Below are 25,161 nucleotides of genomic sequence, written 5' to 3' on the forward strand. Positions count from 1 at the left end.
TGGAAGGGGAGAAGTTTAGAACAAATGCCAGGAGGTTCTTCTTCACACAGAGGGTTGTGGACACATGGAACGCGCTCCCGGAGGAAGTGGTCGGGCAGAGTACGCTACGGGGATTCAAAGAGGGATTGGATGGATTCCTGAAGGATAGGGGGATTGAGGGATACAGATAAGGGTATATAAGAGTATGGAAAGAGTATAGATGAAAACAAGGGGGCTATAGGGCTAAATCAAGATAACATGACAGGTCATGGACCTGATGGGCCGCCGCGGGTGCGGACTGCTGGGCGCGATGGACCTCTGGTCTGACCCAGTGGAGTCAAATTCTTATGTTCTTATGTTAAATTAGATGGGAGAACATAGGTCATGTGGACATTGTGACATTTGTTTGACCACTATTTCCTGTACATCTTGGACCCATCCTCGTACTCACAAAATCTATTCATTCAAAGCTGTCGCCAATTGTAAATCTACTTGGGTGACATATGTTATTGTATGTCCCTGTGACTTGATCTACATTGGGTGTACTCAGCAAACTATACACACCAGCCTCATAGAGTATAAGAGTAGAATTAATACACAATCTTTATCATCTCCAATGGTTCCTCACTGTTTGGATCATAACCATACATTTTCTGATTTAAAGTGGTTTATCATTAAAAAATACCTGACAATTTTAGCAGTCATAAGCCAACACAATTACAACTCTGGGAACAGTATTGTATCTTTGATCTCCAGACTGTTTATCCCCAGAGTTTAAATTATTATATTGAATGGAACAATGTCATTTAAACCATTCTGCCTTTCTTTGACGTTGACGTCCTTTTCTCTGTCAGTGACATTATCACATTGAGTTACGTCTTGCAGTTAAACCTTTGCAGGCGTTCTCACTCTTTAGAGTCATTTCTAAATCTGCCTATATTCACATTATTTGCAAAATTATTTTAAGGTGCTTCTGAAAATATATGAGTCAGAAAAGGCCTTGCAGTAAACAAGACTTTTTCTGATATTGTATGTTTAGGGAAAAGCACCCTCAATAAAACCATTGTGTTCTGATAAGGCATTTGTCATGTATTAAAACCTTTATTGTGTAATAAATGTTTCAGAATATATGGCTAACATTTACTTAATCTGTTACAGCATGGGTACTTCTGTTTACTAAGGCTTTCCTCAGTTATATATCTATAGGAAAAACACTTCGAGTTACTGCCGCTAGAGGTTGCAGTAGCCATTTTGAGGAACTCCAGCATGGGCAGGAACTCCTGGCTAGAAGAGCTGCTAAACCTCCTAAGTGAAGACAAAACGGCACGCGTATTAAATTTTTTAAATCCAAAGACACAATTTCTCTAAACCAGTGTTTCCCAAACCAGTCCTGGAGGACCACCAGCCAGTTGTGCTTTTGGGATAACCCTAATGAATATGCATGAGAGAGATTTGCATATAATGGAGGTGATAGGCATGCAAATCTGCTCCATGCATATTCATTAGGGCTATCCTGAAAGCCTGATTGGCTGGTGGTCCTCCAGGACAGGGTTGGGAACCACTGCTCTAAACAATGCCTTTGTTGGTGGCTGCCTTAAAAGTGGCTGCTTATCGTGTTTGAAACACGTTATAGCGCCTTTTAGAGAATCACATCTCTGGCAAAGGTAGGCACCGGAAATGTAGGCCAGGGTTTTCCAAGGTCTACATTTATGGTGCCTTTGATGTGAATTGCACCTCCAGAGGCCTAATGCCACTTTTGGCCTAAGCAAGACCTACAGTGGCGGTAGGCACCTTGAAATTTCTTTTAAGTGCCAACTTCATTAGTGTAAGTGGTTGGGATTCTTTTTTATTTATTTATTAAGTTTCAAATTTTCCAAGCATAAAATCTTGTACAGATAGTGAGTTAATAAATAAAAATAATAATGGGAATCACAACTTATACGAGATATTAAAAACAAGAAATAATCTATATAACTATTTAAGTACAAGTTAATACAAATTAATCTCACTCAAGTCCTCAAAATTGGATCCAAGAATTATTGAGTAATATTTAAACTAAGATTATGTTAATAAAGAAAAGATAATTGTCCTTTGCTAGATGAGGAGCAAACATATCTAAATCTGAGTTGGTGTTCCTTCATTTTCCAGTCGCTTTTGAGATAAAAATTCTGTCAGCTGACTCGGATCAAAAGATACATATTTTAATAATTGATACCTAACAATACATTTGCATGGATAACGGAGGAAAAAAACTCCTCCAATCTGTATCACCCCAGGTTTCAGCAACAGAAACTGGCATCGTTTTTTTTGTTTGTTTGTTTCCTTCGAAACATCTGGAAAAATTTGAATATGGAGACCAAGAATGTCCTTCATTCTATTTTTAAAAAAATAACTTCAATATCCAATCTTTATCCGGAGATAATGCCACTGTAATTAAGAGAGTAGCTGGTTTAGCTCCCTCATGATCAGAAGTTTCTAACATTGCGTCTCGAGATATCTACAGGAGTCTTTCGTTGGTCTTCTTGTAGGAGTGGTTGAGATTCTTATTAGATTGTCCATGTTTGGTTTAGTGATGTGATTGTGGCATGGTGTTCAGTGTCTGGGTAGTCCAAACAGTGTTGGGAATACCCATTGCATGTGGTCGGCACAGTTTATCATAGGGTTACTCCATGATGGAATTGTGTGTTCTGAGGGATTATCTGATCTACTGTTGGGAGGAGCGGAGTAGGCTTTAGTTCAACTGGTGCTGATCAGTAGGCAGAGAATTGTTATGAGATACCAGCTCATTTTGGTTAGTTTACTGTAGAAGATAGTTTGGGTGGATGTTGTAGATGTATTTGAGTGAACTCACATTCAGAGAGTAGTGCCCTATAGCTGGAAAGTTTGGTGAGGTGCTGTAATTATATCTGAGTTGACTCAAGCTCAGAGGTTGATTCACTTTAGCCTGTAGGTGTGGTTTATTGCTATAACTGTGTCTGAATGGGCACCGTGAGTGACAACAGCATGGGGGGAGGGGGATGTTCTGATGTCCTCCCAGCTTCCTGGTGCTGTGGAGGCTGGTTTTCACAGGCATATGTTTGACATCAATGTCAGGGGCAGAGTGATTCTCCCATGCCAGTTCGACTCTCTCTGCACCTCTGATGCATTTTGAGCTGCTGCAGTGGTGTGGGGGCTTCAATGGGCGGTGGATGTGAAAGTATTGTAGCTCTTGTTCTTAGTTTGGATTTCAGTTGCTTTTGTGAACTGTGCAAATAAGCTTACTAAGAAGTACACCTTTGGCTTATGCCTTAGGCAAGAAGCAGGAGTTTTGGGGGGGCGGAGTGACTCTCCCATGCCAGCCCAATTCATTCCCTTCCTCTGCTGATACTGGATCCCATTGGGGTAGCTCCATTGTCACCAGGAGCTGCCCCACTGGGTTTGGTGTCTTCGGGCTCCCATTAATGGAGGCATATAGCAGGAGCATCAAGGGAACATAGTGACTCTCCCACTTCTGCCCCACTCACTCCCCTCCTCTATCAATACTGGATTCAGGTGAACAGTTCCTTGTGACAATGGCAAGAGAGGGGAGATATGATAGAGATATTTAAATACCTACATGGCATAAATGTGTATAAGTCGAGTCTCTTTCAATTGAAAGGAAGCTCTGTAATGAGAGGGCTTAGGATGAAGGTGAGAGCTGATAGGCTCCAGAGTAATCTAAGGAAATCTAAGGCAAGGATGGTAGATGCACGAAACAGTCTCCTGGTAGAGGTAGTAGACACAGATACTGTGTCTCATTTCAAGAAAATCTGGGATAGGTATGTGGGATCTCTCAGAGAGAGAAAGAGATAATGGTTCCTGCGGATGGGTGGGCCATTTGGTCTTTATCTGCCATCATGTTTCTATGTGTGGCAATGGAGCAACAAAATCCAGTTGAAAGGTTGCAAGCATTAATTCCAAGGAGGCTAGACTATTGCAATGCACTTCTGCAAGTATTGCCAGTGTATTATTATCAACAATCTGCAAAAAGTGCAAACTTCAGCTGCAAGAATAGTCATAGACTGCAATATTCAGCAGCAACTGGCTCCAGTTTGGGCTGCCTTAGCTTCTGCTGTTTTAGATTTTAAGCGTTGCAGCCTGCTAGGATGGATTATCAGAAGCAGTTTTCATTCCAGTATTCTCCAACTGGAGTTCTGTTCTCCTCCCAGGGTTGTCAAAAACTTAAGCAGAATGTGCAATCCAGCTTCGTAATCGAAAGGAACTGGTGGAAAAACAAACAAACAGCCCTTTACCAGAGTATGGTGATCTCAAATGTAGATAATGAGGGTCTTTTACTAAAGATTTGTGCATGTTATCTGCAACAGGGCCCATAAGAATAAAATGTATTTATTGTGATTCATTAGCCATCTTTATGAAGAGATTCACCCAAGGAAGTGTTCAGCAGGTGCGGTTTAACATAAAACTTACAATTTTTTTAAACAGTAAAATGACCAAATATTAACAGAAATACAATAAATAAGGTAACCTTGGAAATGGCAAACTGAAACCTAATAATAGGACTAACATGATACAGTATCGGAAATACACTTACCCCTCAATATTCGTGGGGGTTAGGGGCAGAGCCAGCCCGCAAATATTAAAAAGCCACAAATAACTTTTAGTGCCAGCTCTGACCCATCCACGCCTCCCTCCTGCATCCCAGACCTTCCCCAGACCTTACCTGGTGGTCTAGCAGCGACATGGGGCAAGATCAATCTTCCTACGCTTCTGCCCCGTGCAGAGCTATCATCAAAATGGCTGCCGTGAGTTCCCGTTGTAGTCTCGAGACTTAATCTAAGGTGCCTTTCAGAAAGTAGGTATGACTAAGGGGTAGATCATGGGTCTGTTTTGCATGTAGGTGCCTGTTTTGGACTTAGGCACCAATGGTGCCTAACTTAGGCACAAGCATTTAGGCCAAGAAAGCTCTGCCCACTGAATTTTTAAGCACCATATTTAGAATCAGGCCCAGTATTTGTAGCAAGCTATGTCAAGTGCAAAATGAGTGTACCCTATGTATTAAAAGGGTCCTGTGGCAGATAATACGCACTTTAATATTTAGTAAAAGACCCCCAATGATTCTAACAATGACAAATGAAAGCAATGCCTAAATGTTGGCGAATAATTCAGGAATATGAACAATTAAAATAATGATAAATGAAACTGTAAATCTAAGACATGCCATAGATCATCACTGGACTCAATATCACTAGTCTTATGTGAACATTAAGACAAAACGTGATTGCAGAAAAATGTGTGCCATATAATAATAATAATAAAAAGCAGCAATATTCAGGCACTGCTTTCATCTATTGTAGATTAACAAAACCGAAAAAATTTGTGCTGACAGAATCATTTATCATGAGGTTAATTGCTTAGTTGGTTAAATATCTTTCACAAAAAGCAAGCTCCATGTTTTCTATATTTCAGAAAATTAATCCTCTCCGGGCTTCTCAGTGTACTTCTTTTGAAACAAAACACAATTTCTTTCTTAAAAGAAAAGGTGACAGCTGCTTATCTGGGTTCCATTTTCAGAACTGTATCTTTGCATTTATAATGCTAAACCATATTAATTTTCATGGATGAACATTTCCGGCATGTTTGTTTCCAAGAATACATTAAGGGCTCCTTTTACTAAGCTGCGCTAGCGGTTTTAGCGTGCGCGGTAGACGCTAATGCCTCCATTGAGCTGGCGTTAGTTTTTCACATAGCGCGGGGGTTAGTGCGCACTAAAAACGCTACCGCAGCTTAGTAAAAGGAGCCCTAACCACTAATGCATACTGAGAAGTGTGCTAAGGCATTCCTTGATGTTTTTAACATGTGCGCGTGATACTAGCACGCTAAAAAATAAAATTGATATTTATGCTAAAGGTATATGTTTGGGAGCAGAGAGTGGATGTGTCTGTGCTATTCAATTAGACAGCCAGATAGCCATGAGCTAACTGATTAGAAGAGGACAAGCGTGTGAACCCTTTTTACCTATGAAACAGGTGGTGGTAAGGACTCGTACGCTAATAAGAACATAAGAACTAGAGAATGACACGGTGGCGGTTTACCCGTGGCCACCGCATTTTAGCCGCGGGTCACCCGCCGAAAACGGGGAAGAAAACTAGCAGTTGCTGCGGCGACGGGGACAAGGCCATTCACCGCCCGCGGGGCGGTGAATGGTCTTGTCCCCGCAGTGAGGCATGAAGGATCGCGCGGTCCCCGCAGCTCACACCCGCCTGCCCAATCGATTCTAGTGTTTAGCCAGCTCTCTCCCTTCTCCTCACCTTAGTTTGTAGATTTTCTTTTTCGGCGACCCGCACGCTATCAGAGAGCCACGCACCCACTGCTGCTCAGTTTCGATCTTCTGCTCTGACGCAACCGGAAACAGGAAGTTGCAGCAGAGCAGAAGATTGAACACTGAGCAGCCGCGCGTGCGCGGCTCTTTGGGAAAGCGTGCAGGTCGCCGAAAAAGAAAACCTATAAACTAAGGTGAGGAGAAGGGAGAGAGCTGGCTAAACACTAGGATCGATTGGGCAGGCAGGTAGTGGCTGCGGGGACCGTGCGATCGCTAGTGTTCCCTGCTCAAATTGGAAGGAGGGAGTGAAAGGGAAAAGGATTCTGGGCCAAGGGGATGAAGTCGGAAAGAAAAACCCACAGCAGGAAAGAAAGGGAAGGACTGGCAGGTGAACCAGATGCTAGAAGCAGAGGGGGGGGGGGGAAGAAAGAGGGAAAAAAGCTAGATGGGGTTGAAAAGAAGAGACACACTGGTATGGAAGAGGAAGATAGGGAAATCTGGACACAGGAAGGTAACAGAAAGAGGGGAAATTATGTGCATGGGGCATAGGGACAGAGACATAAAGGGGACATGCCATGGGGATGGTATATGGACACAGGGGGGGCAATGACAGATACATAGATGAGATATTAGAAATGGAGAAAATAGGAGCACAGAAGCGAGATGGTTTGTGGGGATGGGACAGGGACCGAGCTTGCAGGCTCCAGTGGCTTGCACAAATTACATTGTAACGTGCCATGAAAATAAGAGGAAGGAAGGTAGATAGGCCACGCGAGAGGAGCTGAAGGGTAGTAGAAATGAACAGATGGTAAAGGAGGGAGGGAAGGGTGGTGGTGGAAAGGAATAGAACAGACATTGAAGGAGGGTGGAGAGGAACAGACCTCCAAGGGAAATGTGGAAGACAGAGTGGGAAGAAGACAAATGCCAGACTATGCGGGAGCTGAGGGAAGAAGATGGGTGCTAGACCAATTGGGGGGGGGGGGTTAAGGGAGAGGCACAGTAACAGCAAATGGAAGACGCAGAGAGAAGACACACAGTGGATGGAAGGAATTCAATGAGAAGATGTGGAAAGCAGAAACCAGACAACAAAGGTAGAAAAAAAAATTATATTTATTTATTTATTTTTTGCTTTAGGATAAAATAGTATATTAGTTGTGTTGATAAAAATTTATAAACAAAGCCCTGCCAGCTGAACATCTCTTTCTCTAGTTCAGCAGCAGGAACTTTGATTTATAAGAAAGGAATAAGCTAAATATTACAGTACTAAGGCTTATATGGATGCAGCGGGGACGGTGACGGGGCGGTGAATGGGATGGCAGTGGCGGTGACGGGGCGGTGAAAGGGATGGCGGTGACGGTGACGGGGCGGTGAAGGGAACGGCGGTGACGGGGCGGTGCAGAGGATGGTGGGCCGGTGACGGGGCGGTGACGGGGACAGATTTTTTCCCCGTGTCATTCTCTAATAAGAACTTAAGCAGTGCCTCGGGTCAGACCATAGGTCCATCCTGCCCAGCAGTCCGCTCCCGCGGCGGCCCAAACAGGTCACGACCTGTCTGAATCACCAAAAAGGGCCCCCTTGCCACCTTGGTTTCCCATTGAAGTCCTATCTTCCCATCGAAGTCCTAACCCTCCGGTCTTGCACATGCACGACCTGGTTGGGTTTCTATACTTATTACCTGGTTAGCTTTCTATACTTGTGTTACATCCCAGCACCTCTCTCAGTATCCCACGATCCCTTTATCCCTCAGGAATCCGTCCAATCCCTGTTTGAATCCCTGTACCGTACTCTGCCTGATCACTTCCTCCGGTAGCGCATTCCAAGTGTCCACGACCCTTTGGGTGAAAAAAACTTCCTTGCATTTGTTTTGAACCTATCTCCCTTCAGTTTCTCCGAATGCCCCCTCGTACTTGTTGTCCCCTTCAGTCTGAAGAATCTGTCCATATCCACCCTCTCTATGCCCCTCATGATCTTGAAGGTCTCTATCATATCTCCCCTGAGCCTCCTTTTTTCCAGAGAGAAGAGCCCCAGCCTATCCAACCTCTCGGCGTATGGGCAGTGTTCCAGCCCTCTTACCAGTTTCGTGGCTCTCCTTTGGACTCTCTCAAGTACCGCCATGTCCTTCTTGAGTATTCCAGTATTCCAGTATTCCAGTATTCCAGATGTGGACGCACCATCGCTCGATACAATGGCATGATGACTTCCCGCGTCCTGGTTTAATGATCACACCCTAATGGCAGAATTAGCATGTGGCCATTAAAAGAAAACATAGGAATTAACCATCTTACTGCAGCAGTAAAAGTGGCTTTAGTGCACAGGAAAGACTCACACAAGGCACGTTAAGACCACTTTTTATCACAGCTTGGTAAAAGGGCCCCTAAACCTGCCAAATCTGATTAACATATCACATTATTTGCAAAATTATTTTAAGGGGCTTCTGAAAATACGTGAGTCAGAAAAGGCCTTGCAGTAAGCAAGACTTTTTCTGATTTTGTATGTATAGGGAAAAGCACCTTCAATAAAACCATTGTGTTCTGATAAGGCATTTGTCATGTATTAAAGCCTTTATTGTATAATAAATGTTTCAGAATACATGGCAAACATTTACTTAATCTGTTACAGCATGGGTACATCTGTTTACTAAGGCTTTCCCCATTTATATGTCTATGGAAAAAACACAGTTGCTGTTGCTAGAGGTTGCAATAGCCATTTTGTACACAGAGTCAGCACGGCAGGAGCTCCTGCCCAGAAGAGCTGCTAAACCTCCCAGGGAATATTCCTTTAGGCCCAGGGGATTCTACAATGGATTTTGTATTGAGGAGTGCTTCCAGAAAGGATACTTCTCTGGGGGGGGGGGGGGGGGGTAGTAGGAAGGAATCATTGCTTTGGGGGAAAATTGGCTAGACGTGAGTGCAGCTAAAGGAGAGAGGCTTCAGGAAGGGGTCACCACTTTGAGAAAGAGTGAGCAGAGTGCTCAAAGAGCCAGTTCAGATTCAGGGGGATTTCTTTATTAGGAATGAGTTGGAGTAGGGTTGCCAGATTTCTTTTTCCAGTCGGAATATCTGGACCCCTAGACCTGCCCCTAGGCCCCCCCCCGGCCCCCCCTAATACCGCCCCCCACTGCCTGCTCTTTTCAGGCAGAGAAGAAGTCTGCGCATGTGTGGATTTGCCACCCGCCCGATGCGATTTGCGGAGGCTTCTCAAAACCTGAGCAAAGTACTGGGTTTTGAAAAGCCGCCCGAACCCCCGGACATGTCCTCAAAAGGAAGACATGTCTGTGGAAATCCGGACGTCTGGTAACCCTAAATTGCAGGAGATGCCTTGTCATGGTGTAAGTGGACTATAAAGCCTGATTGAGAGGCCCAATTATTAGTTACATATCATAGAAGCTTAAAGAGGCTATCAAGAGCCTTTTGCTATTTGTGTTTTGGGTGTTGCTAAGTGATGTCCAACAATAAAAATGATTTACACTAGAATGAGAAACCACAATCTCAGAAGTAGAATAGCGAAGGAGGTTGGCGCCTGGGGCATTGGTGCCCGGCATCGCTGTGCCGAGCACCCTTTCACCCTTCCCCTCCGCTGCTTGGGCACCCCCCAACTCTTCCCCACTGCTTGGGCAGCCCGCGCCCCCCACTTACCTCTTGAAATGTTCGCTGGCACCAGTAGCATATTTCACCTGCTGCTCATGCTGTGTCAGCTTCCTTCTGATGTCACATCCTGGTCCCACGAACAGAAAGTGGCGTCAGAGGGGAACCGACGCTGGCATGAGCTGGAAATAAAGGATGCTGCTCTAGCCAGCGAACATTTAAAGAGGCATGCAGGGAGGCAGAGAGAAGGAGAAGCACTAGCATCCCCCGTGAATACGGCACCTGGGTCGGACTGCCCCCTCCCCCTCCCCCCCTTACTGTGCCACTGGGTCAACACATTCTTATGTTCTTATGTTCAAACCCAAACCAACTAAGAGGGCTTATTAGATTGATATATAATTGTTAGCCAGTTAGAAAGCTCAGTGGGATATTTTTGTTAGTAAATCAGGTTACTATGCTTGTGGCAACCAGGCAAGTAAGCTCTTCGCTATTTAATTTAAATTGCACAAGGGACATGTAAGAAGGCATAAAAAAGAAACATCAGCACTGAATTCAGCTCCTGCAAAAATGGCAGCCAGACTAATTAGTGGGCTAAAATGATTTGACAGATTAGCTCCTGCATTTCATGATCTGCACTGGTTACCAGTACAATATAGGATCACATTCAAGTTTGCTAGTATCATTTTTAAGGCACTGGCTGGCCAAAGTTCACCATTATTAAGTGCAAGCCGTATTCTACTTCATAATATAGGCACCATGAGACTTCATAAGAGCAAAATCATACTATACCCATTGTTAAAATCCGTCAAATATAAAAGACATCATGAATGCACCTTTCAGTACCTGGGTGCTAAAATCTGGAATGATCTTCCAATGGTAATTAGAACTGTACCTATCTACTACATATTTCATAAATTAGAGCAAACCTATCTCTTTGAACAATGGGCTATGCTATTTATAGCTTTCAATATTTTTGTTCTTAATTCCCCTTTGCAGTCTTTTGTAAACCGCTTTGAATCTGAAAACCCCGGCAGAGATCTACTCTGTCCTAGTTGACCACAACAGGTTTTCTCTCTCTTTAGTTCTGTTGGAAGGGATATTTTCTCCCATTTTCATATTTTTTCTGGGGATTATTGCTGATCCCTGTTCTGCTGCCAGATTCCACTTGCCGTTCAGCTGAAGTATTATAATAGTTTCCTCTTTTTCTTCTCTCATTAGAGAGAAAATTTTCCCAAGGACAGAGCACACTTCTACCCAAATGCACTGCAGACGTCTCCCGGAAGAGTGTGGACCACAGCAGAACAGGTAGTGAGAACTATCATCAACTGTTATTTTGTAGTTTAATATCCCTGCAACTTACAATGTCCATAAACCACTTAGAAAGATGCAATGTTGTAAATAATTAGGCCCAGTAACGATCGTCGCAAAACCGGTTTGACTGGTTTTGCGATCGTTCTTGTTCCCCGACCCAATTCACAAAACTGCTGTCTGATGTGCTTCTCCGAGCACTCACCCAATCTCCGATCCAAGCATGCTAATGAGGGAAAATGCCATGCAAAAGTAGACAGCGATCGATTCACAAAGCAGAAGAAGAGATCCTGACTGGGTTTGCCATTCTGAAAAAGAGCAACTGCTTAGAACCAGTCGTTGACTATACTTGTTGACTCATCTGCCCTGAAATATCAGTACCAAGGTTACAACCCCACATAAAACAACCAGATAACCACTGTACAAACAAAGTAAAGACCTACACACACTTCCCCCTCCCCCATGTTCACTGACCCCGTAGCAACACCACAAAGTTCAGAATAAAAATGTACATACCTGCCTCCAGTATCAAACTGAATTGAAGAATGGAAAACAAAATAGTGTCCAAATACTAATATAATGCAACAAAGTTGATGAAACACTAATAGTGTATATAATGTGATTTTAATCAAGGGAAAAAAGACCTCAAAATACCCCTATATTGTGTTCAATGAAGTCACAACTATTTTGGGGTTAGGTATCATCACAGGTCAAAAACCCTTGAATTTTTATATTTTTCTAATTTTAATTGATTTTAATCTTTAAAACATTTTTTCTTTCATTGTAGATATAGTGTATATCAATTTCCTATTTGAATTTTCCTTCTTGACAAATGAGCATTCAAGTGACCAGCAACTATTGGTTTAATACCAAATAATCATTTTGCTTGTATTTAGAAAATAATTAGCACTTATCTTAAATAACCCAACGGAGGCCCGGTCCATTTCGCACTTATGGGCTTCTTCAGGGGTAATGAAAAGGCTTATTAATTTGCCAGTTGAACTTTCATTTTGCTCAAAGATCTGCAGTGATGTATACCGCCATTCATTTCTTTGCTCAATTGAAAAAGGCCTTTTTCAATTGAGCAAAATGATTATTTGGTATTAAACCAATAGTTGCTGGTCACTTGAATGCTCATTTGTCAAGAAGGAAAATTCAAATAGGAAATTGATATACACTATATCTACAATGAAAGAAAAAATGTTTTAAAGATTAAAATCAATTAAAATTAGAAAAATATAAAAATTCAAGGGTTTTTGACCTGTGATGATACCTAACCCCAAAATAGTTGTGACTTCATTGAACACAATATAGGGGTATTTTGAGGTCTTTTTTCCCTTGATTAAAATCACATTATATACACTATTAGTGTTTCATCAACTTTGTTGCATACCTGCCTCCAGAACATCAGCACCTGTGCAGGGCAGGATTAATTCTTCGAGGGCCCCTAGGCATACAAATACACTGGGCCCCCCTGGGCCTGCCCTACCCATGCCCCGCCAACGCCCCCGCCCCCGTTTATCTGTTTTCTTATTTACTTCTTTATTTCCACTTATATTTTTTATAAATTCAAAACCTACTTACCCAGGACATTAATTCTGAACCCTCTCAATACGTATATAAAAGCATTCAAATATATTGTAAAGCAGTAATACTATCTGAAATATAAGTCTATATTAATAACCAAGTTTACATCGCCTAACTACCTCACTCTAAATCAGGGGTATCAAACTCAATCACATAAGGGGCCGAAATCTGAAAAAAAGGCTAAGTCGCAAGCCAAATTTTTAATAAAGATATTTAGAGGTTCTTTTATTAAGGTACGCTAACTGATTTTGTGCATGCTAAATGTGCACCTTAATAAAAGGACCCCTAAGTGACTAAGGCTTAGTCTTAGCAGACATATAGGGTTACAACATCTCCAACCCCATACCAGTTCTGTGGTGTAAACATAATAAATATTGTAATCACAAAACAGAAAATAAAATTATTTTTTCTACCTTTTGTTGGTCCCAGGCTCTTGTTGTTTTCTGATAACTCGCTTGCCAGGGTCTCCTGCCCATTTGTCATTTTCTTCTTTCTCCATGCTAACCATCCATCTTCCATCTCTGTCCTCCCCTTCCATTTCCCTTTCCTCCCTCGGAGGTCTGGCATATTTCCTTTTTTTCATATCCATATCCACAGCTGCGGCAATGGACCCCACCATCCCCAGATCCACCATCTATCATTTTCTCAACTACCCTTTCATCCAGCATCTCTCCCTCCTTCCCCACCACCCCAGGGTCCATCATCTCTCCGTTTCTCTTCCCAAATACCCTGTCCTATGCCACTTCCAGAAACGGTATGCCTCCCCCTTCCATCTTTTCCTTCACCCCCATTGGTCTGGCATCCATCTTCTTCCATTCCCTCCTCCAATGATCTGGCATCTCTCTCCTCTTCTTCCCTTCCTTCTTCCATACCCACACCCACACCCCCCATGGTCTGGCATTTCACTCTCTACTCTCTCTTCCCCCCACTTCCATCAGTATCTGCCCCCTTTCTTTCCCTCCAACCTAAATCCACCCAGTATCCTTCCCCCTTGTTTTCCCCCTTTCCCTGCATACCAATTCCATCAGCATTAGCCCCCTTTCTTTCCCTCCAACCTAAAGCCATCCAGTATCCTTTCTCCTTGTTTTCCCCCTCTCCCTGCACATCAATTCCATCAGCATATGCCCCCTTTCTCTCCCTTCACCATTCAGCAACAGCAACGCACCCCCCCTACGGCAATGGGCCTCCACCCAGCATCAATGATGACAACACCGCTCCCACCCCACGGCATTGACGGACAGCAATGCAGCTAATTGCCGGCATCAAGAGCAACGCGGCCAACGCAGCTCCAAGAAGATCTCGCGATGACTGCGTCTGCCGGTCCATCACCCTCTGACGTCACTTACTTCTTCCGGCAGTCATCGCGGGACCTTCTTGGAGCTGCATTGCCATTGATGCCGGCAGTTGGCTGCATTGCTGTCCGTCGATGGGGGGGCGGCATCGGGTGGGGGCCCGTTGCCGTGCAGAGAGGGAAGAGGTGGGGCCCATTGTTTCCTGAAAAAAAATTGTATGGTAAGTCGTCCTTCAGCGGGCCCCCCTGACTATTTTGGGCCCTAGGCACATGCCTACTGGGCCTATTGGTTAATCTAGCCCTGCATCTGCTATAGGAAAGCTTAGTAGAGCTGCACAGAGGTGGCTTATGTAGTCTTGGGGGGCTGGGCTAGTGAACCATAGAAAGGAGGACCCAGGCTCATAAACCACTCTAACTACTACATTCATGGTGGAAAATGTGAGCCCCCAAAACCCCCAAACCCATATTCTACTGCCCTATCGGTGGCACCTGCAGCCATAAGGGCTATTGAGGTTGTATACAGGTGGGTATAGTGGGTTTTAGGGGTGTTTTTTTGGGAGGGGAATCACCAAAACCTATAAAGGAGTTATGGTGAGATGTTTATATGGCATCCTTATTGTGAAGTTCACATCAGTGCCCTATAAGGTGCCCCACTGCTCTGTTGCCAAGTCTTGGTAGCCTGTCCATCACAATACTGGCCCCTTCCACATCCAAAAGATCTTGTTCTGGGTGTTTTGGACTTGGACAAATTTTTGGTCAAGATTGTGGTATAAAGATAGATGTAGTGGCAGTCTGGATGATCAAACGTCAGAATGTTCATATAGACAATTTTCGGGGAAAAAACATTTTGGATATATTTTTCAAGAATGGACATTTTGCACTGCTGACTTTGGGTGACTAGCACCCTACATCCAAATCGGACTTAGATGTATCTTTTGATTTTGCCCCTTCACTTGCTTAGTTTTGCAAAATGTTTTGTCTCTTGTTTTTTTCCACGCTTCCAAAAGGCTCCTTTTATGTCTACGTGGGGAAAAAAAGTCAGGGCGCTCTTAGAATGAGAAAGAAAGGGCCCTTATCATTAGGACTGCTGGGCGGGTTTCTTTTTCAGTTCCTTTGTTGGTGGTCAGTTATAAACTGGTGTATCGTACTTACTTAACCCCACAGAAGTGCAGATGCTGTGGAGAGCCGTTGCTGGATTCATTTAGGAACTTTGTAGGGTACCTACTCAGTTGGATTCAGTGATGCCTTTTTTTTTTTTTTTAACAGCTTTTGCCTGAGGGTTGGGAGGGGAGGCTTAGCTCTCTGATTTTGGCTATTTTTGCAGTGGTGAAATTGGAAAAAGCAAAGCATTGGAATAATAAGATTGTTCCATCAGTGAGTAAAGTTATTCCTCAGCTGGATGTCCTTTACCGTATGAGTGAAATTGCTACTTTTAAGGATCATAAGATTGTTAAATTCCATGCCCAGTGGGATAGCTATCAAACTTGAAGGGAGAAGCATTTTGCGTTACAAGAGTGCTTTTTGAGTTCTTTGGCAGTTTAGAGAAAGGGCTTCTTTAGAAAGGTGGGCAGTAGTGGTTATTTATTTCTGTGTAGATATTTTTTTAAATCAGTTTGAACAATGTGGGTCCTCTGAATGTTAGTCTATTCTACTGTTATGTGCTCTGAAGAAACAAGAGCCATAGACTGCTAGAACTTTTTTTTTTTTTTCATTTTCTTGTTACAGTTGAAAGTTCATGTTTGTTATTGTTTGCTTATATTGCTTAATAATAAATAATAAATTAAAACCAAAGGCTGTCAGCTAAACATGATTCAATGGGTCAGAGTCAACATAGGTTCAGTCAAGGGAGGTCTTGCCATATCAATTTACTGTATTTTGTTGAAGGTGTGAACAAAAATGCAGATAAAGGTAACATGGTTGATATAGTTTATCTAGATTTTCAGAAAGTTTTTACAAAATTCCACATGAGAGGCTCCTGAGAAAATTAAAAAGGCATGGGATAAGGGGCAATGTTTAGCTGTGGATTAGGAATTGGTTATCAGACAAAAAAATAGAAGGTAGGGTTAAATGGTCATTTTTCTCAATGGAGGAGGGTAAATAGTGGAGTGCCACAGGGATCTGTACTAGGATCAGTGCTATTTAAGTTATTTATAAATGATCTGGAAATAGGAATGACAAGTGAGGTGATTAAATTTGCAGATGACACTAAACTGTTCAAAGTTGTTAAAATGCATGCAGGCTGTGAAAAATTGCAGACAGACCTTAGGCAATTGGAAGAGACTAGGGGGTTCAGATGGCAGATGAAATTTAATGTGGACAAATGCAGAGTGATGCATATTTGGAAGAATAAATCATAGTCACCAGATGCTAGGGTCCACCTTGGAGGTCAGTATCCAAGAAAAGAGCTGGGCGTCATTGTAGACAATACACTGTAACCTTCTGCTCAATGTGTGGCAGTGGCCAAAAAGCAAACAAGATGCAAGGAATTATTAGAAAAGGAATGGTAAACAAGACTAAAAATGTTATAATGCCTCTGTATCACACAATGGTGTGACCCCACCATGCATTCAGTTCTGGTTGCATTATCTCAAAAAAGATATAGCGGCAGTGGTGTACCAAGGGGGGTGGGGGGACGGTCCACCCCGGGTGCACGCTCCAAGGGGGTGCACAGCCAGCCGGGTCTGGAACCTCCCGCGCTGCTCTAAACTGCACCTCAAAACTACCAGGCTCAGATATTTCAGACCTCCTTTTCCTTAAAGCAATAAATAACTATAAGGGGTCTTCAAGCATTTAGCACTTAATAGTTGTTCAGGCTAACAGACCTCAGCAGTACCATTCTGTATGCCACTAAACTTTTAGATCATACAGACTCAATTGGCACCCATGGTCGTCATAGGCCTCTGTAATACTTTTCTAAATAATTTTTTATATGTATAAATACTTTAAATATTTTGGTATAAATATATATCAAAAGATACTCATCTTCATCTACGCGGGTGGGGGTAGGCACTCCGACATAGACTATGTTTCGCCCCGAACGGGCTGTATCAAGGAAAATCCCCCTTAGATCCAACGGCTCATGCTCCCCGCATTAGAAATTTAATCCAGCTGGGGCGAAACATAGCCTATGTCGGAGTGCCTACCCCCACCCGGGTAGATGAAGATGAGTATCTTTTGATATATATTTATACCAAAATATTTAAAGTATTTATACATATAAAAAATTATTTAAAAAAGTATTACAGAGGCCTATGACGACCATGGGTGCCAATTGAGTCTGTATGATCTAAAAGCTTAGTGGCATACAGAATGGTACTGCTGAGGTCTGTTAGCCTGAACAACTATTAAGTACTAAATGCTTGAAGACCCCTTATAGTTATTTATTGCTAAACTGCACCTCGGCATGGCTGCTGTACTTATTCCAGAGCAGAGTCGGCAGCCGCGCTGAAGTGCAGGAAGGTCCCGTGATGACTGCGTCTGCCGCCTTTGCTCCGGAAGAGGTAAGTGACATTGGAGGGGGGTGGACCGGCAGCCGCAGTCATCACGGGACCTTGCAGCAACGCCCTGTGTCTGCCAGCCCACCCCCTCCGACGTCACTTACCTTTTGCGGAACAGAGGCAGCAGAAGCAGTCATCGCAGGACCTTGCTGATTTGGATGGAAAGAGAAAGGAGCATAGTAGGGTGGTGGAAGGAGAGAAAGGGGGTCGGCATGGTATGGAAGGGTGGTGAAGGGAGAGAAAGGGGGTCAGGGTGGTATGGAATCGTGGTGAAGGGTGAGAAAGGGGGTCAGGATGGTGGAGGGTGAGAAAGGGCATCAGTGTGGTATGGAATGGTGGTCAAGGGTGAGAAAGTTGTCAGGATGGTATGGAAGGGTAGTGGAGGGTGAGAAAGGGGGTCAGGGTGGTATAGAAGGGTAGTGGAGGGTGAGAAAGGGGGCAGATTCTGATGGAATTGGTGTGCAGAGAAAGGGGAAAGAGACAAAAGAGGGAAGGATACTACATGGAATTGGGTTGGAGGAAAAGAAAGGGGGCAGATGCTGATGGAAGTGGGGGGGGGGGGAAGGGAGAGGGAAGAAGAGGAGAGGAGAGAGATGCCAGACCATTGGAGGAGGGAAGGGAAGAAGATGGATGCCAGACCAATGAGGGTGAAGGGAGAGATGGAAGTGGGAGGCATAAAGTTTCTGGAAAGGGAATAGAAGGAGTGAAGATGCCATATAGAAGGGGCAGAGAGAGAGAGGGTAGACAGTGGATGAAAGGAAGAGAGTGACAAGAAGATGAGGAAAGCAGAAACCAGAGAAGACAAGGTAGAAAAAAATATTATATATATATTTTTTTTTTTTTTGCTTTAGGTGAGATGCATCGCTGTTTCTGTGGTGTTGCATTGTATGCAGAGTCCAGCTTCTTGCAGTTTAACCTTTGTCTATGTATTTCTATTTTGTCTCCCCTTTTAAAAAACTGTAGTGTTTTTTAGCATTGGCCATGGTGGTAACAGCTCTGATGCTCAGAATTCTATGAGCATCTGAGCTGTTACCACCATGACTAAAAACCACACTACAGTTTTGTAAAAGGGGGAGGGGTTAGTTTGTGATTACATATTCCATACTAGGCGAAGGTGTTTTCTGTGTTCGAAAAGACATGGTTTTCTGTTAGGATTGACTGTGTAGGATTGATCTGTACTAGTCTGGCTTGTTTAGTTTTACAATGGGTTTATTGATGTACTGCTCACTGCAGTATGTAAGATTCTGTTTTTTCCTAGGTACACTCTTGTGTGCCGTGTAGATTGTTACTAAAAATCATGTTTTTCCTACAGATGGAGGGGTGTAAAAAAATGATGGGCCCCGGGTGTCACATATGCTAGGTACGCCACTGTATAGCGGAACTAGAAAAGTTTAAGGAAGAGCAACCAAGATGATAAAGGGGATGGGACTCCTTTTGTATGAGGAAAGACTAAAGAGGTTAGGGCTCCTCAGCTTGAAAAAGCGATAGCTGAGGGGAGATATGATTAAAGTCTACAAAATCCTGAGTGGTGTACAATGGATACAAGTGGATCAATGTTTTACTCTATCAAAAATTACAAAGACTAGGGAACACTTGATGAAATTACAGGGAAATGCTTTCAAAACCAATAGGAGTAAATATTTTTTCACTCAGAGAATAGTTAAGCTCTTCAATGCATTGCCAGAGGATGTGGTAAGTGTGGATAATGTAGCTGGTTTTAAAAAAGGTTTGGACTGTCTGAATCAAGAAACATACATAGATATAAACTTTCTTTTCCATCTTTTAAGGGTGTTAAATCTGTTGGAAAATTGAGTCAATCTTTTTCATTCAGACTAACTTTAATTTGGAATGGTATTCCTTTCTCTATTAGAACAATACAATCTTTTCAACTATTTCGCAAATCTATGAAAACATTACTATTCCAACAATATTGGGCCTCCAATCTAGGCTATCAAAATACAGTGTAACCTTGGTTTATGAGCATAATTCATAGAAACATAGAAAATGACTGCAGAAAAGGGCCTCGGCACATCAAGTCTGCCCACTCTAATGACCCACCCCCCCAACTTCACCCCCCCAAGAGATCCCACATGCCTATCCCATTTTTTCTTAAAATCTGGCATACTGCTGGCCTCAATCAGAAGCATGCTCGTAAACCACATTGCTTGTACAGTGGCACCTCGGTTTATGAGTGCACCGGTTTGCGAGTGTTTTGCAGAACGAGCAAAACATTTGCAAACTTGGTGACTCGTAAACCGAGCTTGCCTCGCTGTACGAGCACCCCCCCCACCCCCGCGATCTGGCATCTCCCCCCGCTCGCGTTGCCCCCCCTCCACTGCGATCCTACTTCCCCCCCCCCCGAGCACATCAATGACACTAACTTTACCCCCTCTTGGCACCAGTGCCAGTGCCAGAAGATCCTCCCTCTTCTGGCACGGCCTGGGCTGGGCAGTGCGTTGGAGATCCTCCCTCTTCTGGTCTGGGCTGGGCTGGACTGGCTTTGAGCATTTGTGCATGCTCAAAGCCTTCTGGTCTCGCTCTCAATCTCAGAGAGAGCGAGATCAGAAGGCTTTGAGCATGCGCAAATGCTCAAAGCCAGTCCAGCCCAGACCAGACCAGAAGAGGGAGGATCTCCAACGCACCGCCCAGCCCAGGCCGCGCCAGAAGAGGGAGGATCTTCGGGCACCGGCACTGGTGCCAAGTCGGGTAAAGGAAGTGTCATTGACGTGCTTGGGGGGGGGGGGGAGTAGGATCGCGGTGGAGGGGGGGGCAATGTGAGTGGGGGGAGGATGCCGGTTCGCAGGGGGGGAAGCCGGATTGCGGGGAGGGGTTTGGAACAGCGTCGGATTCCTCAAAGGGGGGGAGAATGGAGCAGCGCCGGTAGCCTCGGGGGGTGGGGGGAGGAGGTGGAACCAATCAAAGCAGTTTCCCTTACTTCCTATGAGGAAACTTGCTTTGATATACGAGCAATTTGGTTTACGAGCATGCTTCTGGAACGAATTATGCTCGTAAACCAAGGTTCCACTGTATATCAAAGCGAGTTTCCCCATAGGAAGTAAGGGAAACTCGCTTTGATTTGTTCCACCTCCTCCTCCCCCTCCACCCCAAGGCTACCGGCGCTGCTCCATCACCCTCCCCTCTCCCCGCTCAAACCGGCATCGCACCCCCACCCGCAAACACCCCCGTACTGGAAGCGGCATCCGCCCGCCCGCCCACCCAAACAAGCTCCTTACCCCATCTGCTGCGTGTCGGTGCCAGTTAAGGAAAGACCCCGCCTCTTGCCTGGGCTGGGCCTTGAGCATCTGCGCATGCTCAAGGCCTTCTGGCTCTCGTTCTCTCTGAGATCTTGGAGATACAGTTAAGGGGAACGGTTAATCAACTGGCTGGGTTGGAGGGCAGAGGAATAGGGTTAAGGATTGAAGGCTATATCAAAAAGGTGAGTTTTCAGTCTGCTTTTAAAAAAGGGAAGGGGCTTGATGGACAAACTCGAGTAATTTATTCCAGGCATAGGGGGCAGCTAGATGAAAGGGACAAAGTCTGGACAAAAACAATATACGTGGTAGGATATTCATTTTTGTAATTGCAATTCATCCTAACCAGGAGAAGCTCTTAGAACCCCAAATATCCAAATCTCTGGATAGAGCTTGACACAAAAGACCAAAATTATATGGCCACAGATTATTTGGATCTTCACACAACTGTACCCCCAGATCCTGAATAAAACTCTTCATTTTTTTCCTCCAAAGAAGAGGGAACAAAAATTCAAAGCTCTTCAGACTTAAATTTAATTTATAGCCAGACACCTGACTATACTCTGCAATTTCCTTCAACAACACTGGTAGGGAGATAAATGGATTAGCTAGCATAAAAATAATATCATCTGCAAACAAAGTAATTTTGTGATCACTCTCTCCCACTTTAATACCCTTCACATCTGCATTATACGTCACCTGCTCTGCAAATGGTTCAATAACCGTAGCTAGACAAAAAAAAAAAGGGCAAGCAAGATATACAATCAACCCAAATGCAGGATTAATCTACCATAATATTCAATGGGATCAGCAGACTGAGCAAGGAAAATAAAGATTTGCATCTGGAATGTAAAAGACCTTTCCTGCTCAGTCTGCTGTTCCCATTGGATATTATGGTAGATTAGTCTTGCATTTGAGTTGATTTTACATCTCACTTGCTCTTTTTTGTGTGGCTTGTATTTGAGGGCCTTATTTCTTCCTTTCTATTTCCTCAATAACCATACCGAAATGTAGGGGAATAGAGGACAGCCTCAACGCATACCTCAAGACTTCAAAATACTCACCATTTATCCTTAAGTGAGCCTGTTGACTAAGAAACAATGCCCATATCCAAGCAAGAATGTTATCTCCCAGACCCATTCTGTGCAAATCACAAAACATAAAAGCCCTTTCAAAGTGGTCAAAGACTTTCACTGCATCTACCACCATAAAAGCAATGTGATACAGTCCCTGTGAGCCCACCACTGTAAATTCAAAAGACAAATATTATTGTGCTCCTCATTACCTGGGATGAACCCAGATTGATCATCCTTAATAAACCAAGGTAGAAAGGCTTCTAATCTGGTGGCAAGAATTTTAGCCAACAATTTTGCTTCAAGATTAATAAGTGAAACAAGCCTATAGGACCCACACGCTCCTGCAACTTTGCTTTGAATTAAGAATAAGGGTGATACTGTGGTATTCATACAGTCAGGCAAATCCTCACCATGCAGTATTGCACTAATCTAGGATCCAGGATATGACAATATGCCTTATAAAAATGAAAAGACAGAACATCCAAGCCTGTGGCCTTGCCGATTTTAAGAGTTTTGATAGCTGTCAAAACCTCTGAAGCTGTAATCTCATCAAGAATAAGAGATTCTATTTCAGAAAGATGGAGACCTTCACAGGCATTAAGAGAATTTCCTACTGAACATGAACCTTACCTTACTAGCATATAGCTGTTGATAAAAAAAAGTCAGAATATTTCTTGAATCTCCTCCGTCTTACAGGCCCACACTCCTGCTCCTGTTCTAATTTTGACTTTATGATGTAGCTGTCCTTTAGCTTTCAGTCCCTCAGCAAGAATATTTCCAGCTCTATTCTCTCCCTCCATATAAAAATTTTTAGATCTATCTCACATATGGACAATATCCTTAGCTTCAAGCCTGGTAAGCTCATTGTGAAGGCCTTCTGCTTCCTATCCTGTTAGTTAAATTACAGCTTATGCTGAGTTTTTAAGCTCAAGATTTTTTCCTGTATAAGAGTTTCATGCTTCAAACTAACCTTCTTAAAATGGGAACTGCAGAGATTAAATAGTCAACATACTGTCCATTACAACAATATTGGAAGCAGAAGCCTCATTAAACAAAAAAATGTTCTCCCAAACATTTATAAAGACCTTTATAAATTTCTAGCTTATTCAACAAAGATTCATTCAGTTTCCAAAAGTAGAGGTCTCCACATGTTCCCCCCAGTTAAATGGAAGCAAAAGTGCCCAGTGATCAGACCATGTGGTAGCTAGAATGTCACAAGTCAAAATGATAGATACTAATTTCTTCTCTAACAAAAACATCTATCTGTTTATAGACATCATGAGGAATAGAGTAAAATAGATAATTTGTCTTACCAATAGTGCATTCCATCCACAACTGGCATTGCCCCAGCATCAGTTTCAATTTTTTTTTGCAATGCCCAGCAGAATCCTGTCCCACCTGGCTAGAAGAGTCCATATGAAGATTTAAAACAGTGTTAGTCTCCTCCCAAAATAAGAAGACTATCACTAAAATCCTGACCCTGCTTACTCAAATCCTCACAAAAGACCCCCTGCCCAATACAAGGCCTATATATACTGTACAACCATCCACCAGGTTTTTTTTGTATTTTTTTTACTGGAAATTATACAGTGTAGCAGAAGAAATCTGACTGCAGAATCCCACTTAATATCAAAAATGAAAATCCAGTGTTTTAGAAATCAATACACCCACACTTCCCTTTTTAGGGTGCTGAGCATCAGAAGCCAAAAATACAGAAGGATAGTCCGTGCTTCTTAACAAATATTCTTTTCATTAAGTGGGTTTCCTGTAAGCATACAGAATCAGCTTTTAACCTCCTCCCTTCTTTAAATAAATTATTTATTTTATACCCAGAATTCAACCCTTTAACATTCAGTGAAACCCAATCGATCACATCCTTAGACATTAGAGAAGCCAATCAGAAACTGCAATCAAATGGTGAAAAAAAGCACATTTTATCATAAACTACCCCTAAACTAACCCCTATCACTCTCCAGTTCCCACACCGCATAAAGAACCTCTTACCGTTTCCTTATGTTGAGTACACAGAAGGGTAATTCACCCACCAGACCCAAACCAAGCAAGAAAAATAACCCCAAGAAACAGATCCAGACTCCTACGAATATGATACAAATGCAGACAACCACACCCACCCACTAAACCCCCCTACTCACCCCCACACCAACACCATTCGAACATCCCCCAATCAGCCAGTCTCCAGACAAAAACAAGCATGCTCACCCTTAGAGAACCTCTCCACACACTCCACTCACAGATTTAAATAGAACTCCATAATAAGGCACAACAAGCAACATATTCATGGATCCTCACACACAGACTGCCAAAAGACACGCATTCAAAACAAACCACCTAAACCCCCTCATTCTAAAGAATCACCAACAATAGAGAGGAACAGGTTCCCGCACCTCTTCGCAGTGGCGTAGCGAGGGTAGATGATGCCCCCCCCCCGGTGTCCTCCTCTCCACTCTCCCTTTCCTTCCATGCCCCATGCATCATATCCTCCCTTCTACTCCTGCACTTCTGCAAAATCTTCACCAGCACGAGCAGCTTCTCCAGCTCGCTGCTCACGCTGGCATTGGCTTTCCCTCTGATGTTACTTCCTGGCCCTGTAACCCGGAAGTGATTTCAGAGGGAGCCAGGCCGGCATGAGCAGCAGGCCAGAGTAGTTGCTCATGCTGGGAAGATTTAAAGAGGTACACGGGGTGAGTATGGAGGAGGGCGTGAGCATGGCATGGGGGGTGTGAAGAGGTGCTGGCATCCTCACCAAGACGGTGCCAGGGGTGGTCTGCCCCCCCTCCTTACTGCGCCACTTCATCTTCATATGAGCAGTTAGGCTAATCAATGCTAGTACTCTATAACCTGTTCACACAACTGTTTGATTCGTCCCCAACCTGCTCATGTTTCTCCCAGGTGCACGCCTCCTTGAAGTTAACTCAATCTGGAATTTGAGCGTGCAACTTATAAAATACTGACAGAGAGCAGTTACATGCATAGCTGCTAATTGTTGTCAATTCGTACTAATTAAGGAAAATTATAGCCTATTATTGCTCATTAACATCAATTATTCTATAGCCTGTGTTTCATTTTCTTGTTTGTGTATAACAGATTACATTGTCTATATGTATAAATTAGTATTAAGCTGTGTATAATGAACTATCTGGAGAATGCAGTCCTTAGGTGATTAGCCTTTCTGAGCCTGAGTACCTATTCCCTTCTGGTTTGGCATTAATTGCATAGGCTTTCCATTTACCATTGTGCTATGATTTGTAATTAACACAGGGTAAGCACAA

General features: G+C 43.4%; 1 long non-coding RNA gene across 1 annotated transcript in view; it reads right to left on the reverse strand.

The window, feature by feature from the left end:
• Positions 1–1,573: 1,573 nt before the first annotated feature.
• The window catches only part of LOC117357947, an 85,874-nt gene continuing 62,286 nt past the window's right edge, over positions 1,574–25,161 (reverse strand). The window contains exon 4 of the long non-coding RNA XR_004538908.1: positions 1,574–4,219. This is a non-coding gene — a long non-coding RNA (uncharacterized LOC117357947). The remainder of the gene's footprint in view (positions 4,220–25,161) is intronic.

The sequence above is a fragment of the Geotrypetes seraphini genome, chromosome 3 (genome assembly GCF_902459505.1).
Source record: "Geotrypetes seraphini chromosome 3, aGeoSer1.1, whole genome shotgun sequence".
Lineage (NCBI taxonomy): Eukaryota > Metazoa > Chordata > Amphibia > Gymnophiona > Dermophiidae > Geotrypetes > Geotrypetes seraphini.